Source organism: Podarcis gaigeae (genome assembly GCF_964106915.1).
Source record: "Podarcis gaigeae genome assembly, chromosome: 11".
Lineage (NCBI taxonomy): Eukaryota > Metazoa > Chordata > Lepidosauria > Squamata > Lacertidae > Podarcis > Podarcis gaigeae.
The window spans coordinates 42,589,146-42,607,509 of record NC_139687.1 but is presented as its reverse complement, the minus strand read 5'-3'; positions in this window follow the sequence as shown (position 1 = coordinate 42,607,509).

Genomic DNA, 18,364 nt, shown 5'->3' with positions numbered 1-18,364 from the left:
GGTCTCCCAGATCCTAGTCCGACATTGTAACCACTGGTGGTGGCAGAACCATAGGGGGGGGGGGGAGAGAGCTGAGGACACCATTGAAATTCCCAGCCTGAGTGTGTGTATGTGTACATGCAAATGTGCATGAGGGGGTGCCAAACTGTGTCTGTGACCCGGGTCAAATAAAGCCCAGTTTTGCTTCATTGATTTGTTCTGTGTTTGCTCTCTGGAGAAGTGCTGTAGCACAACAAACAAAAATATATAGGATTTCAGCAGGCAGTTACGGAATATGCACTGATTGGAAATGAAGCAGAGTGACTGCCCCAGGCACAAGCAGTACTGAAAGTGTGATTGCATGTAACTCCCCCGATTGCCTCGTGAGGCCAAATAATCATGATTGTGCAATAAATTGTGGGAGGGGCCTTAGAGGGGTCCTAAGGAAGAGGAAGGTGACAGGCAGTGCCAGCTCCTGGACTGGTTGTAAGAAAGCAGGCAGGTTGGGGGGAGACTGAGGTTTGTGGTGCAGGGTTCAATTCACATTCACAAGGCTGGTTTCAGATTTAAAAAATTAGCAGGAGGACTGGGCGAATCAAGGGGACGACTGCAATCCCCCAAGGGTGAGCTCCATATCAAACATTTAAAAATTTCCCACGTAGAAACCAGAAGTTGTACTCTAGTGGAATGTATGAAAAAGGGTATAAAGTAAATTTGTGCAATAAAACCATGACAACAGAAACCATATAATGAGAACGGTTGGAAGTTTTATGCAGAAATTTTTATTTGATAGACATAATTTTGTATAAATTTTTGGTTCTTTTTCTTTTTTGTCTTTTTAATTTTTTTCTTTTATGTCTTGATGTGGTTTTTTTTGTATTTAACTTTTCTATACTTACCTTCATTTTACGTTTGTATTTTAAACCAATGAAGACTTACTTAAAAAAAAAGAAAGAAACTAGAAGTTGTTCCCTGATCTCTAGTTCTCTATGTGCAGGGGGTCTATACTCTGTATGCAGGAGCATTCAGTACTGTATTGTAAGAATCCACCCACTGTAGCCTGAGGTGGTATAATCCAAACATAAGGTACCCACCTCAATGAGAACTAGGCCCTTAGCCCACAGTCACAAACGGGAAGAGAATTGCACTTGACTCCTCCCTTTTATTTTAAAGAATCATAGAAATTCATGATGATGTATATGCTGTTCTCATGGGGCTCCTCCTGGCTGTTCTCACAGCAGCGCATCAGATGCTTCTACTGGGCCCTAAGAGTAGAAATGCCCAAAACAAGCTGGGAGACTGGGTCTACCCCAGGGTAGTGTGTATTTTAATGAGTGTACAAAGGTAGAATTTACGTTTGTTGCTCTAGCCACCTTTGCCTCTCTCCTCGCCCACCACTATTATGTGGACCTTAAAAGATTTCCCGGAAGGGACTGTGGCCCTCAATACCTAGTCTAAACATATAGCTAAAAGCTGGAAAAAGGAACCCTGATGGTCCCTTCAGTCAAAGGCTGCTTGCTTCCAAACTGATGGAGAAATGTCAGTGGGTCTCATGGGGTTATCAGCAAACATCTTCCCAGAAACAATTTGTTTTTAACCCAAGGCTCTGTGGTTTGCATTAATATACGTGTGTGTGTGTGTGTGTGTGTGTGTGTGTGTGTATACCAGTGTGTGTGTGTGTGTGTGTGTGTGTGTGTACACACACACACACACACACACACACACACACGTAACTCACCCCAAGCCCTAGGAATATGATAGGGAACAAGGACAGGGTAATTGACAAGGCACACCTGTAATGACAAACTCCTTATGTGCTTATTACTGCAAATGTGGAAGGTTACCTTGATCACACTAGGGACCCTTCAGGTGCCACGGATTAGTCCATGATGAGTGACTCACCCTTGCTAACAAATAATACTATAAAGATAATAATGGAAATGTCAGGATTCTTGCACAATGATGAAATATGCACTGCTTTGTCCTTTGTTTATTATGTGGGTAGTGTACAGTTGATTATGTCCTTAGGTTCTCGTTTCCGCGTTTTAAGTGCTTGACTTTTTGTAAGTGTTGTGAGACAACGAACTATAGGAATCTTAACCGGTTTTTGGAACAAAGTGGTGACAGTTTGAGGTGTGGGGGAACAGGGGAGTGTGGTTTTACACAGTGGCAGCTAAGAGACTGTATACAATAGAACTGGCCCTTGCTAACAGAGAACCACAGGGGTGGCTGCTCTTTTCAATGTTCTCCCTTTTTTGCCAGGTGTGTCCAGGTGTGTAAAGAGTGACCTGAGGGCAAGCTGTGGCCTTTGTACATGCTCCTTTTCTGCCTTTGGCAATGGCAAACAGGTGTGTCACCTTAGTCTTTTTGCCCTTTCTTTTCCCAGGTGATAAGAAGAGAAGCTCTGACTGGATAGCAACTGTTACATTTTACTCACCAAAAACGTAGAGGGAATTCAGGGCAGACGAAAGAAAGTCCTTCTGTTACGTACTGAAGTTCTCACCCGGGGCCAGCAGGGGGATACTGTAGATAGTTTTCACTCAGGTCCACATATGCAAATAAGGAATTGAAAGTGACATTCAGTGATTGGATAGGTACAGAAAATGGTTACAGTTGCATTGTAGTGGAGCTCTATATAAGCAGGTTGGCTGAACCCTTCAGTTCAGTTCTGTTCTGGCCTATGAATAAACAAGAGCTGTTGGAAGAATCGCTGTGTCATCTGAGATGTCCACCCACACCTTAACACCTTCTTCACACAGCACATAGCTAAACCATGGAATTGGCTACCACAGGATGTAATGAAGGATATGGCACCATTCTACAAACTACAGTTCCCAGGACGCGTTATTGCAGGGATGCAGCCTAGATTACCTCCAGTATCAGAAACTTTGGTCTATAGATTATAGCTGGTCATTTGTCCAGGAGAGCAAAACCACAAACCTGGGTTCAGATGACACACTAAGTGACTAAGCCAAACCATGGCTTAGCTCAGCTCCGCACAGCAGCAAAACGACTGGGGAGCAGCAAAATGGCCATGATCTCGTCTCCAAGAGCTCACACGTTCACACTGAACCACGGGTTGGTTTTACAGGACATGCAAACCAAGTCAACAGAGAAGCTTCTTCAAGGCCTTTCTGCTCACCCCAGTTTTCTGGGTCACAGGTATGATGGCCAAACATGTTAGGCACAAGCAGATGCATGCAGTCTCTGACAGCTGTTTCTTATAGTGATTAAGGAGGCTGTAATTTGGGGTGGCTTTTCCATTGTAGTTCCCCCTTCACCAGCCTGCCCTCCCCACAAGACTCAGGGCAGGTGTTTGAAAAAGTTAACTTTTCTTTGGAACCCTGCAGTTTCTCTGGTCCGCTCCCGTAACCAGTTTTCACTACGAGAAACAGCTGTCTAGATTTTTATTTATAGTATCTAATATGTAGTTTGACACTGAGGCTGTGTACACATTACTAGTTTAAAACATTGACAATATTGTTCTCTTTCTCAGTTCAGATCAAAGCTGGTTTGGGGGGAAACACATGAAAAAGCAGTATTTCATAAGAAACTGCAAGATAGATACAATTGTGGCGAACATCATGTGCACACTGCTTTCCCAACTAGCAGCGGGAGTCCACTGGGTGCAGCATAAACAGGAGTGTGCATACCACTTGAGTCTCTAAGACATAACAGAAATTTTTTGTCGTCTGGCTACAAACAGCATGATTCTGGAACTGTGCTTGTATCACTGCTTGGCACTAGGTGGCGCTGATTCTTTGTGTTTGATAAGAGCACTGCAGTAAATGAAAGGGAATTTGGTGTGAGACTCGTCTCCTCCCCAATCCAGCAAATTACAATATAGAAATTGTAACACACAGAAACACACCATTGCCATCCCTTCAAATGTATGCTTTGGATCTTTCCATGCTGTTTGCTGCTCTGTGGCCAGCGCAGAAAAGCAGCCTACTAACCTCTTGAGACGTTAGTAAAAAAGCAAACTTAGGTTAGTTGCTTTTGTGTGCTTCTTTAAAGGGATCCTCTTGGGCTTGCTGATCGGAAGGTCAGTTGCTTGAATCCCCATGACGGGGTGAGCTCCCGTTGCTCTGTCCCTGCTCCTGCCAACCTAGCAGTTCGAAAGCATGCCAGTGTAAGTAGATAAATAGGTACCACTGTGGCGGGAAGGTAAAAGGCATTTCTGTGCACTCTGGCTCTTGTCATGGTCCTCCATGCATCAGAAGCGGTTTAATCATGCTGGCCACATGACCCGGAAAACAGTCTGTGGACCAACGCCGGCTCCCTCAGCCTGAAAGCGAGATGAGCACTGCAACCCCATAGTTGCCTTTGACTGGACTTAACCATCCAGGGGTCCTTTACCTTTACCTATCTCTATCTATCTATCTGTCTGTCTATCTATCTATTTATCTAGAGATGTCCAACCTTACAGCCAAAAATGTTTATCTTGTACAAGCCCCAAACCCATAAACTACCTGTATGGTTTCTCCCTGAACTGACCCAGCAGCAAACCAGCAAGATATGCTGGAGGTGTGTGCACAGAGTTCCCTGATCACATCAGCACAGTTTTTCCCATGGAAGTAACTGATGAGTTTACAGCTTAAGTGGCCAGCTGCCCAGACATGTGTTGAGCCTAGAACTCTTCCCCCCACCCCCATACTCTATTGTGCTATTTTAAGAAACATCTCTCTTAAATACCTATGTTACATTAAGTAGGTGCAAACAGTTGTGGGAAAGAGATACTGCTTCACCAGATAACTTATCTGGAGGAGGAATGGTAAATGGTCCACTGTTACAAATGCTTTGGTTTGTACCCATGGCAAATAGCAGCAGCAATAATAATAATAATAATAATAATAATAATAATAATAATAATAATAAATTGCAGGTGTTCAGCTTCTGCTCCATGCTAGCATTGGCCAAATCTTTACCACATTTGCATCCTGCCATTCCTTCACAGAGCACAGGATTGCATGTATCTGCTGCCTTGCAGAATATCTTCAAGAGAAGAAAGGGCTAAGGAGTAAACGCTACACAAATCCAGAGTGGAGTCCGTAAGACGGTTGGATGGCACCTTGTACGCCTCCTTCCGGTAACTCTGGCAGCCAAGCTGCTACCAGATGTATTGCTCTTCTTTCCTTTGGACCACATCGGCAAGGTTGTGTCATCTGGGCAGCCCAGGCCACCATGCCCCAGAGAGGTCATTCTGCTGCTGGTGCAGCAGCAGCAAGAACAGCACGGGAGGCATCAATTTCATGTTACCAGTTTTTGCAACCACAGCAGATGCTGTGATTCTCCATTGATTTGACTTCACCACCCCCACTGAGGCGTACTCCATTTTCTCTCAAGGCAGATGGATGCTAACTACTAGCCTAAAGGAAACAAGGAAATGGGAGTATATGCAAAGGGTCTGGAAACTAAAACCAAATGAGGAGCGCTTGAAGGAGCTGGGTATGTTTAGCCTGGAAAAGAGGAGCCTGAGAGGAAATATGATAGCCATCTTCAAATATCTTAAGGGCCGTCACATGGAAGAGGGAGCATGCTTGTTTTCTCCTGCTCTGGAGGGCAGGACTCGAACCAGTGGCTTCAAGTTAGAAGAAAGGATATTCCAACTAAACGTTCATAAAAACTTTCTAACAGTAGGAGCTGTTCAGCAGTGGAACAGACTCCCACAAGAGGTTGTGGACTCTCCTTCCTTGGAGGTTTTTAAACAGAGGTTGGATGGCCATCTGTCATGGATGCTTCAGCTGAGATTCCTGCATTGCAGGGGGTTGGGCTAGATGACCCTTTGGGTCTCTTCCTACTCTAAGATTCTATGAAAAGAGAGGCAGGAATTACTTCTGTGGTCATCCAGCCAATTGTATTTTTTTAATCCTTAATTTTGGGTGTTGTGAATAGCAGTGATGCGTACACATTGTTCCCCAAAGGAGCCTTTTAGCATTATTGAAGGAATACTTAACACAGAACATCAAACTTTCTGTTCCTTATACTTGAATGTCCTTTGTTTCACATGCCAATGGGAGTGTGTTGTTCTTCAGCAAGTCTGTCAATATGCAAACAGAAACTTTGACTGCAGTTAACAAATTTTGTGCTTTTATGACAAGCTTGCCTCATTTCTTTTTAGAGCGTTCCAAGTTTCGACTTCTTATGGATTTGCTTTTTTTCCCTGCATTGCATTATTGAATTGTTATAGTGGTGCTGTTCTGACTTTATTATGCTGTAAAGGCTTTTGGTTTTCGCTCATTTAATTTATATATATCGTTAGCATTTATAAATCAGATTTCGGCAAATGCACACAAGTTATCATTCAATGAAGTTTATGCACACAATCCATACCCACCCATGTGAGCAGCTCTGCGCAAGCCAATTTGAACTCTCTATCCCCAAGCCATTCTTTTTTACCCCAAAACTACTATTCATCATGAAACTCAATTCCATGCACTATTTTCAATAAGCAAAATCTGGAATTTACCTCTCAGAATAGGGTGGGTGCTTTTTTGCATTGTCCAAAAGAGAGGATAATAGAATCCTATAATGTTTGAAGGATCCTTGGAGGTAATCTAGTATTTTAGTAGTACTGTAGCTGAACCATTGTAGGGTATATTGTGTTGACCAGAGAGACCAAAATTCAAATCCTCATTTAGCCATGAAGCTTAGTGGTTGGATCTTGGACTAGTCACTATTTCTCACCCTAACATACCTCACAAGGTGGTTGTGGAAATAAAATAGGAAAAGATGATATACATTCTCCTAAACAATGTAAACCATTTTCTAATACCGGGGAGTCCCTACAAAGGCTTGAATTCCTGCTTGTAGTTCAGATTCTGTTTTCATTATTCCTCTGAATTTCTTCACTGGCCAGTTATGAATGGCCACATGCAGATCATCTGGTGGACTTCTGTTTAGGTGATGAGCCAAGATCATTTCCTTGGAAGATAGCAACTGGGTTATCAGCATATTCATCCATATCGGTAGCCTTGGCTCTGAAGGAGTTGAGTCAGGAATGGAAAATGACTCCTCCAGGTCCATCTCCTGAGCATTCAAAATGGTTCAAAAGTAGGTCTCTGACTTCAAGTTCCAATATTGATAGATGTCATTTAATTGTTTAGCTACTGAATCTGATAGGGACTTCAGGAGCTCAGACCTATTGCTGTCCTTTGTACAGAATCCAGCTGGCCAACAATTAAGGCAAGAGCAGACTGTGCTCAGTTTAAAGTATATTTTTAAAAATGTTTCTATGCCTATTGGATCTTTTCCTGCTCTGTGCTATAATAGTATATATAATTGGGTGATAACCAACTTTCCAAAGCAGCTTGTCAAGATGTTTTAGATTATTACTATTTTCCAGAACTGAGTTCTGCTTTGACCTTGAATACGTGTTGACTAAGGGATTGGCTCTCCTGGATAGAATCCAGAAAGGATCTGCAACTAATTAGAAACACCAGATTTTCCCCTTGGTATCCACTCTTCAGGACAGAGCATTTTAGAGCTAGTTATCTGTCCAAACTCTCACCAGCTTAAGAAATGCTTTCATTGAGCTGCATTTCCAAGTGATGTTCATTGCAGTCTTGGATGGCCTCTAAAACCAGGTCCTGCATGCAAACAGATTTTGTATTTGTTATCATTCTCAAGTGGAAGACATCACTCATTATCTGTTAGCCTGCCCCTTCAACAGAGACCCAAGAGATTGCTTTCTGAAACCTTTTGTTCACACAAGCAAGTAGGTACACCTCAGCAAAAATGTTCCAGTTTCTTTTAAGTGACAATTATAATGTTGTAGCACACAGAGTGCAATGGCTGCAAAAAAAAAAAAATACAAGTTAAAAAGGAAAAAGGAGGAAGAAGGAGTTAGATAAAATCGCTATAAATTGTTGTGGTGTTTCCAAGGTTTAATTTGAAATCAAGCTGGATTTGAGCTTGTTGTGCCTCTGGCAAGCTCTGTCTTATATCATGGATGTTGGCTCATTATTATGGATGTCATCTCTATAGTTTTTTGGTACTGTTGCTGTGGGTTTGTCATTGCCTTTGGGTAGACCAATAAAGTTATATTGATTGGCTCTCCTTAAAAACTCAGATCCAAGATCAGATACAGACATGACAAACAAACAAACAAATGTATGAATTAAGTGAGGATGCCCAAATCACAACTGAGCTTGGATACTTATTAGCATGCAAATAGGTGTTCGTTCAGTAGTTTGCATACAATAATCAACTTACAACTTTCCACTCTGCCCATAACATTATGAATATGCATGCTTTATCACACTGTATTTTAATTGCATTTTATGCTTGTCAGCCACCCAGAGAACAATGCTATTTGGTTGTTGTTGTTGTTTAGTCGATTAGTCATGTCCGACTCTTCGTTACCCCATGGACCAGAGCACGCCAGGCACTCCTATCTTCCACTGCCTCCCGCAGTTTGGTCAAACTCATGCTGGTAGCTTCGAGAACACTGTCCAACCATCTCGTCCTCTGTCATCCCCTTCTCCTTGTGCCCTCCATCTTTCCCAACATCAGGGTCTTTTCCAGGGAGTCTTCTCTTCTCATGAGGTGGCCAAAGTATTGGAGCCTCGGCTTCACGATCTGTCCTTCCAGTGAGCACTCAGGGCTGATTTCCTTAAGAATGGATAAGTTTGATCTTCTTGCAGTCCATGGGACTCTCAAGAGTCTCCTCCAGCACCATAATTCAAAAGCATCAATTCTTCAGCCTTCTTTATTGTTCAGCTCTCACTTCCATACATCACTACTGGGAAAACCATAGCTTTTACTATACAGACCTTTGTTGGCAAGGTGATGTCTCTACTTTTTAAGATGCTGTCTAGTTTTGTCATTGCCTTTCTCCCAAGAAGCAGGCATCTTTTAATTTCGTGACTGCTGTCACCATCTGCAGTGATCATGGAGCCCAAGAAAGTAAAATCTCTCACTGCCTCCATTTCTTCCCCTTCTATTTGCCAGGAGGTGATGGTCCCAGTGGCCATGATCTTCGTTTTTTTGATGTTGAGCTTCAGACCATTTGGTAGACTTATATAAATAAACAACAATAGCGCCCCAGAGTGAATGATCTGGAGAAATGTTTTGGAAGAATGGCAGGTGGTTTTCCATCTAATACATCCTGCCAATGTATAAGATTTGTAGAGAATGGACTTAGTTTTGTGTTCATAGTTACCAAGGGCAATGAAGCTGGCTCCCCTGTATTTCTCTTTGCATTAAAGAAATACTTGTTAATAGCTGGGAATCTGACAGAATTGAAGAGTGGATTAGAAAAACACACACACACACACAAATAAATATATAATAAATTAAGCGCAAGCAAATAAACCTTTCTGCCTAAGTACTTTTATTGTCTACCATGATCCAAATATAGGATAAAATCAAGTTGAAGAGGGGGTGGAATGCCAGAGGGCAATGTGGTTTATTACAGATTAACAGTATTAACATTAATCTTTCACCTCTGAAGGGAGTGTTTTTTTTACAATTGACTTTTCTTATTACTGAGTCATTCATGTGCGCCCAGGTGATTTCAAATGCAGCGCAGCCTGTGGGCATTTCACGTCAATTTAAAAGCAGCCTAACGATTGAAGACAACAATACCATTGGAAAGTAATCTTTTTTTAATTGTTTGTTCAGTTTGCCAACCAAGGGAGGGGAAAGAACTAGAAGAAATACAGCTTCAAAACACACACACACAAATCACGACATAAAACCTTTTTTTTAAAAAAAAACAACCATAAAGTAATATCCCTTTATTGGGAAAATACACATTTATCGGTCTTGAGAAAAATTGCCCAGTGTTCAGATACATGCAATCAAAGAGAAGTTTTGATGGCTTTGTACTGTGGAGCTTATGTGTCTCAGCTGATTCAATGGCTCTCATGTGCACCTGATGTAGGCAAGTGGTGGAAGGGATCATTATGAGGCTGCAACGAACATTCTTCATTTCCACCCTGCAAGCCAGCTACTATGACTGAACTGTGGCAGGAATGAGGGACATGTAGCTCTCAAGATGTCATTGGACCCTGGCTCCCATCTGCCCAACTCCACATGCATTGTGCCCCGTCCGCAAGACAGCCCTACCAATTGTAAATAAAGGCAAATAGTGCAAAAGCTCACTTGCAGGTTGTGGCATGCAGATCTCTTAACTTGGTTCACACTTTCTTACCTAGAAATATAAAAACGAATGCCTGCCGTGTGTTAACAGCACTTCAGGTCCAGTTTGATAGGGTACTTATCATTTTAACGAGGGACTGCAGTGATAACGTGTTTGTTCTAAGCATGACTCTGCACACCATTTAGACAAATTTAGGGTCAAAACTACACTAGACATTGTGGGCACCAGAACTAACTCAGGTGAATCTATATCAAGAAAGTGGGGGTTAAAAACCCCACACATACACTAAGTCTTACCACTCTCCTGCCCCCTTCTCCCCCAACCTTATAGAGTGGTACCTCGGGTTAAGTACTTAATTCGTTCCAGAGGTCCGTTCTTAACCTGAAACTGTTTTTAACCTGAAGCACCACTTTAGCTAATGGGGCCTCCCACTGCCGCCGCGCCGTCAGAGCACGATTTCTGTTCTCATCCTGAAGCAAAGTTCTTAACCCAAGGTACTATTTCTGGGTTAGCGGAGTCTGTAACCTGAAGCGTCTGTAACCTGAAGCGTATGTAACCCAAGGTACCACTGAACTGTATGCAACACTAATGTCTCACATTGAATGTAACTGATCCATAGAAAAAACCCTACAACCTGAAAAGAGACAATGCACATACTTTTTTAACCAAAGAAAATATTTTTATTTTTATTTATTTTAAAGCAGGGTTTATTGAAAGTATAGCATAGTGGGGCAGTTTGGAGCAGAAGATGAGCCCTTTGCCTGTCCACATATTTAACCGAAAACTTTTACTTCCAACTTTGAAGGTTCACTGTGCTTGGGCCCAGTGGTTATGAGGATGAAATGAAATGGGGAGAGTTTAGCATTGGCCTTCCAGCTGCCCAGGATGAGCTTTAAACTGCCCCCTCTGCGCACATGCATGCTGTTGCGTGTAAGAAACCTTGCTTGCCCTCAGTCTGAGACTGAACAGGGCAAAATACACCTTGTGGCTTCCTGCCAAACTCTTCACACTTCACCTCTTCCTCGCTCTCACTCTTTTCCTTTCTCCTGCATGATAATAATAATAATTTTATTATTTGCACCCCCAGCCACTCTGGGCGGCTCACTCTCATCATGTAAGTTTAGAATCTGAAGCCATCCTTGTAAATATAATTCTGCCCCTTCCTCCTGAAACTCTGGCCTTTTGTCTCCACTAACTATCTCTCACCTCAGAAGGAGGCTTTCTCCGTTTTATGTCTAACCAGAGGGTCTCTGCTAATGGCCTTCTTAATGGTTTAATAACTTGGCAATTATTAGGTTTGTTCCTCCTATGATCCAGGAATTATGGGGAGAATCTTGCACCTAGAAGTTTAGGGGTTCCTTGCCCTCCAAACTTCTAACAGTACGTTCTTATATCTGTCCTGGTGGCAACAGATCCGGTTTTGCAGTAATGTAATGAAGATTCTGCCCAATCATATAGCCCAGTGGTTCCCAATTAGGGGTTCGGGGACCTCTGGAGGTCCACAGAACACACCCAGGGGGTCTGTGGCCCCATCCCTTGACTCCCCCCCCCCAACTAAATTTTTGCATGATACCATCACAAATTTTATGGTCTGTTTTAGCGCTGTGTGGTTTTTCAATATATTGGCCAGAATCAGTTTTGAATTCACACCGCAATAACAGTTTTAACCCAGCAATGCACAGCAATATATCACTCCTCGTGCGAGGGAGAGTAGGGCAGCCAATTTCAAGGCACCGTCAATATCACATGATGATCTCAGCCAATGATCTTAGCCGATAACACTGTGTTGTGTACTAAGCTTGGATCCTAGAACAATAGGCAAGTAGGATCCTAGAATGCAACAACTGATTGGCTTGCAGGAGAAGACCAATCAGGCTCCAGGAAGAAGTTAATCAGCCTATTTGGCTGCTAGGATCCTAGAATGCAACAACTGATTGGCTTGCAGGAGAAGACCAATCAGGCTCCAGGAAGAAGTTAATCAGCCTATTTGGCTGGTAGGATCGTAGAATGCAACAACTGCAGGAAAAGATCCTGCAACAACTGCAGGAAAAGATCAATCAGGCTCCAGGAGGGAAGCAGAATCAGTCAGTCAGATGGGACTCATTGTATAAATAGTGTATATAAAAGCCTGAGGTTTGGGGGGCAATTTAATCATTGTTTTACAAGCTCCAATAAAGAGCATGAAATCACTACAGGACTCCGCGTATATTTCACACTGCTAAGTCCCTCACACAGAACGGAGAACAGGGCAGCTGATCACCCTCACTACAAGGCATCATGGCACTATCTTCCCCTGGCACTGAGGCGTAGCAGCTTATATCAGAATATCCCAATGTTTAGCTGCTGATATATCACAATGTTGAAAACCAGATATCGCTCAGCCCTAGTCTATTTTTTAGTATACCTAAAATCCTTGGCTTATTAGGGTCTGACCCACATTTTGTTCAAAAAAATTGCTTTGCTTAGAAGGAAACTATCATAGAGTTATCAAAATTTTCAAAAGTAGGGGGTCCATGGCTTGGCTTTTGAAAAATAGGGGGTCCTCAGTAATTAGCTATAGGCCCTCAACTGGCATATCTTCCATTTAGGATTATACTCTTAAAAAAAGTCAACAGGCTACATCTCCCTCCCTTTTACAGAACTGCCACTTCTGCAGTATGAAGCTTGAGACAGCTACCAAAATAGCCGTCATAGGAGAGCAAACGATAAGGATTTGCAGGTGTTGCAATAAATAGCCAAGGAGGCAACACTCTGGTTCCTTGCTTTTGTCCTTTAAAGCGAACATGTTTGCATTTAAGAGCACTGGAAGGTACAACTGATACTAAACTATAAGGGTAAATACTCCATGTTAAGTGGCTCGAGGTGCTGGACATTTAGACCAAAAGTGGAGACAAAGGCTGAGTGTAAGGCAGAAAAGGAGGAGGGGTCTGCAGCAGGGGGGAGGTTTCATTTGTACTGTATTTAGCTTTCCCCGAAATGAAAAGTTGCCCCCATGGGTCTTTGCAGTACTTTTTGGGGGGGATTGGGGGAAGCGTATACAGTAGTACCTCTGGAGACACTTCAGGTTACAGACTCCACTAACCCAGAAATAGTACCTCAGCTTAAGAACTTTGCTTCAGGATGAGAACAGAAATCGTGCGGCAGGAGGCCCCATTAGCTAAAGTGGTACCTCAGGTTAAGAACAGTTTCAGGTTAAGAACGGACCTCCAGAACGAATTAAGTTCTTAACCCGAGGTGCCACTGTACTGTAAATATGCTTTATATTTATATGTTTTATTTATATTTACAAATAAATGGATAAATGTACAGTACATAGCTTCTCAGAAGGCAGATCTACCATTTCTGATAGATGTGGGTCTACACCTGCATTGTTTCTCATTGGGTAGATCAGCTGCCCTTCTACATGCCTAGCATCCCAACAACCTCTTTACGCTTACAAGTGAAACCTCCAGCTATTTCCCTGGCTGCCCTCATCTCCTCCAGTCCTTAACTAATTGCACTTTTGTAACAATCAACTACACAGCCTCCCTCCCACTCCATTTCCTGGAAGGAGAAAAGCCGCCACACCAAGATAACTACATTTCAGAGTTGTCATACACTACACTGCTGAGGAGGGGGGAGGGTTTAGCAACATTTGGGTTACTTTACAAAGCAGGCATAGCCACAACCCCGCTGCAATGTGGGTACAATCCTGATGGTGGAGTTTATCTGCATTGGCAGTGTAACGCTTGTTGGGTTACAACTTCATTTCCCATGAAATCAGAGCATCTTGGCTCATCAGCCCGTTGTCATTATAGAAAGATGGGGTAATAGATCTGCCATCTGGTGGTTTGCATTTCTTAGTACAGAAAGTATTGATCTGATGCATAGAGATCTTTCCTAATCTAATTACGGTAATTCAAGAGGGTTCTGGAAGCTTCTCTGTGTGAAAGGAACAAACAGAAGGTTCATGGTGTTTGGGTTATTCCTTCAGAGAAGCTGAGTACAGCTGGTTTAAACCGGGTCTGTTTTCTCTTTTAGTCAAGGTCATGCTGACTATAAAAGGCCAGAAGGAGCCTGGGTTTCCCTTTCTCTTTCTATCTCTTTTCTTTTTGGTGTGGTGTTCTGTATACTGTATAGTGTTAAGGTTTAGTCTTATTATAAGTTTAGGTTAAGTCTGCTGCAACTAGATTTCTTATGGACAGTGCCAATCCTGAATGTGTTGGATTTGTGACCATTATGCTCATTTGCCTTCAGTAGCAGTAAAGCTCTGCTGGATGAAATATTAATTGCCTCTGGTATATTTTTTGGGAATCCTGCAACGTGTTTAAGTTTTTACTCTGCTACATTTTACTCTACATTGGCTTAATATTGAGTAGAATTTCATGACACAACCATTTCCTAGGTGTCAATGAAAAAATAGCAGATTGATATTTCCTCTACATTTTTTGTGGTAATTACCCAAAAACTGCTCCAACAAAGACAGCTTGATGTATATTAGCAGCAGCAGCATCAAATATATGAAAAGTTGACATTAACTACAATGATGGCTATGAATCAAAGACCCATTCAATATTTCCTCATAATAATTTTTTGACTTAACTTGTGGGAATTGTTCGGAATGTAGACAAGGACCCAACAGCCAAGGGGATTTCCAAGTTGCAACTGCTCCATTGGTATGTTTGATTTCCCTGTTAATTGTACACAATGTATTCAATGTTTCATAATCTGCGTGCTTGACCCTGTGGGATAGCAGAACGTTAACGAAGCTACGCACCAGAATACAGCTTACTAATTGGTATCAATGATATAGGAATAGGCATGTGTAAGGAGCTGTAATTTTAGTCACACACCTATCGTTTTTTCATTTGTTTTTATCTCTTATATTAGCATTCTGTTATAATTTTGACTGGCAGTTCTTCAAGAACAGGACTTCCACGTTAAGTGCTTTGTCTCATTTATTTTAAGAGGGGAAATTCATGGCTAAACCTAATGCCCTCCCACTGGAGTGAATTGCATTTAGGAGTGTGTGTTTTTAATTAAAAAAAATAGATATGTCCTAAGTAACATTATTCCAGTCTAATGAAGAATTCTGGAAAGTGAGTGATGCAATAAAAACAACATATTGCCATACAGCACCACTGGAATTTTTAAAATTCTAAAATAATATCCTTGTGAACAGTATTCAGGCAACCCAGTGTTGCTGTTAAGAGCATTTATACTCTGTTCTTCAGTCAGAAAGATTGCTAGAGAGACACGAAAAAGAGGAAAGCTTTTTCTTCTCTCTCATTAGAACTCAGGGACATAAAATGAAGCTGAATGTTGGAAGATTCAGGGCAAGCAAAAAAAAAAAAAAGGCCTTTCTTCAACACACTAAACACTTAAAACCATGGAATTTGCTCCCACAAGAATAAGTGATGGCTGACTTTAAAATAGGATTAGACAAATTCACGGAGGATAAGACTATCAGTGGCTACTAGCCATGACACTGTCAGAGGCAGAATGCCCCTTAACACTAGTTACTAGGAACCACAAATAGGTGGAGTTTGATCTCCCATATCATCTGGTTGGCTACTGTGAGAACACAATGCTAGGCTAGATTGGCCATTGACCTGATCCAGCAGCCTCTTCTTATGAGCCAGTGTGGTGTAGTGGTTCAGAGCGGTGGACTCGTAATCTGGGGAACTGGGTTCGCGTCTCCGCTCCTCCACATGCAGCTGCTGGGTGACCTTGGGCCAGTCACACTTCTCTGAAGTCTCTCAGCCTCACTCTCCTCACAGAGTGTTTGTTGTGAGGGAGGAAGGGAAAGGAGAATGTTAGCCGCTTTGAGACTCCTTTGGGTAGTGATAAAGCGGGATATCAAATCCAAACTCATCCTCCTCCTCTTATGACTTGCAGATAAAACGACAACAACACCACAGTCCCTGCCCTCAGATTCAGAACCTTAAAAAGGCAAAAGATGAAAGGGAATGTTAAAATGTTCAACATGGAACCACTGTTTCCACTTGTCTTCCAGCTGACTGAAGAAAATCAGTGCCTCAGCAAACCACCATGGAAGCGAACAAAACGAATGTCCTGGTTTTATAAACCATTCTTCCAGTGAAATGCAGGGCTGTAAATGTATTTGCACAATCGAAGCATTCCTTCAGCAAAGAGCAATTGTGGAGAACGTTACTTATCCAAAATACATGTATTTTCTCAGTTTCAGCTATTGAGAATCCTCCTTCCTGCACACTTTGCCTACCAGCAGAAGGAATGCCAGCTTCCTTAAGGCATTGAAAAGCACGGTCTAGTTCTGCTACTGAGATCCAATTCTATTATCCCTTTGTATTTTTATAGGTGTTTCTATTTCATCCAGGAAGAAAAGTAAACAGAAAAATGAAATGAACTTTTTGTTTATGAACTGCATGCATACCAGAGGTTGCAATTTAAACGTCAGTGCTTTGATTAAGCATGCAGCCATTGTTGGAACTGCATTCATTTGCATTCATAAACTTTCTGGGCTTATGTGGTAACCACGGACTTTAAGCAGTATAACAGCCCATTGTAGGTGAGTCTCAGGTACAGTAAACAATGTAATCTTGGCTGAATCTCCGTTTTAGGGCCGTAACCTGAGTTTTTTTTATATTCTTTATTTAAACAGCTGTATATTGTTCAATAAATTGAAAAGAATATCTATTTATTTTTGCCAAAAGCCTTTCTAGTTGTGGGCTAAACCTTCAGTTACCGCAAAGGATTATGTTTTATATAACCACTTAGTGATTGAGATAGCCTAGGACATCACAGTTGCCACTTTGTCACTTCCAGGTGACCTGTTTATTGAGCATTCATCCTGATTTGTTTCCAGAGAGATTAGACAACGTTGGCTGTATAATGAACATTCATTCTTATCTGTTTGCAGGGAGGTTAGATGACATTGCCTCAAAGCCAGCGCTTTCCCACACTTTCCAGTGCATTGCCCTCTTTCTGTATAGCAAAAAGTGTGGTCACTTGACGGAGAAGGTGGTGCACAACCTTCTAATCAGCTGTAATTGTGCAGCCTGAATGCAGGCACTGAAAACAGAAGATTGCCAGAGGTAAAATCAGTAATGATACATTGGGCTAAAGACATTGGCTACAATATTCAACTGGAAGAATGGGAGAGGTTATGAAATCAAGGTATTAAATTTACTGTATTCAACACATTTAAAGAAAATATTATGAAAATGATGTAGAGACGGTATTTAACACCAGTTAAATTGGCTAAAATATATAGAACAAAAAAATGAATGCTGGAAATGTAAGGAAAAGGAGGGTACTTTTTTACCACATGTGGTGGGCATGTAAAGAGGTAAAAGCTTTCTGGGAAATGATATACAATGAGTTAAAGAAAATCTTTAAAAACACTTTTGTTAAAAATCCAGATGCTTTCCTACTGGATATAGTGGGTAAAGAGATACCGACACAAGATAAAAAATTGTTCTTATATGCTACAACTGCGGCAAGAATTTTGTTAGCCCCAAAATGGAGACAACAGTAATTATCAACAAAAGAAGAGTGGCAGATGAAACTCATGGACTTTGCAGAACTGGCGAAACTGACAGGAAGAATCTGGAACCAGCGAGATCGAGCATTCCGAAAAGACTGGAATAAATTTATATTATATTTGAAAGACAACTGTAAGCAATTAACATCACTAGCAGGGTTATCTGAAGATTTGTAAAATGAAATTATTACCTATTCGGGTTGAGTAATGTAATATTTTAAGAAATGTCATAACAAGAACAGGAAAGGAAGGGAAATGCAAAAAGAATGATGAAATTAAAATTAAATTTTGTAAACCATTAGGCGGGAGGGAGAGAAGTCGTTAGACTCAGTGGAGCCAAAGAGATATAATAAGAGGATATGATGTTACGTAATGTGATTATATGTAAAACTAATAAAAATGATTGTAAAAAAAGAAAACATAAGATTGTCAGCACATAGAAACGGACAATGTATATATTTATGTGAAAATTAAGTAAGCATCCTTCCTTTTATAAAATTTAGTCGGAGAGGGTGACGGACTTATGCACCCATTGAAATGAATGAATCCAAGTTAGGCATGCACATTAATTTACCTGGGCCTATTCTGATTATGACTAGCGTTGGGTGGGTTCCCCCTCTTTTTAAGAACAGCTGTTGTGGTTATTCTGCTTTTTAAGTCCAGAATAAGCCGAGATAAAAGAGTTCTTGAGGAATAATCATATGCTTTTTAATCTTCTGGTTTTTAAAATCTTTTTTTAAAAAGAAATAAAATATTTTGGTGCATTTTAATTTGGT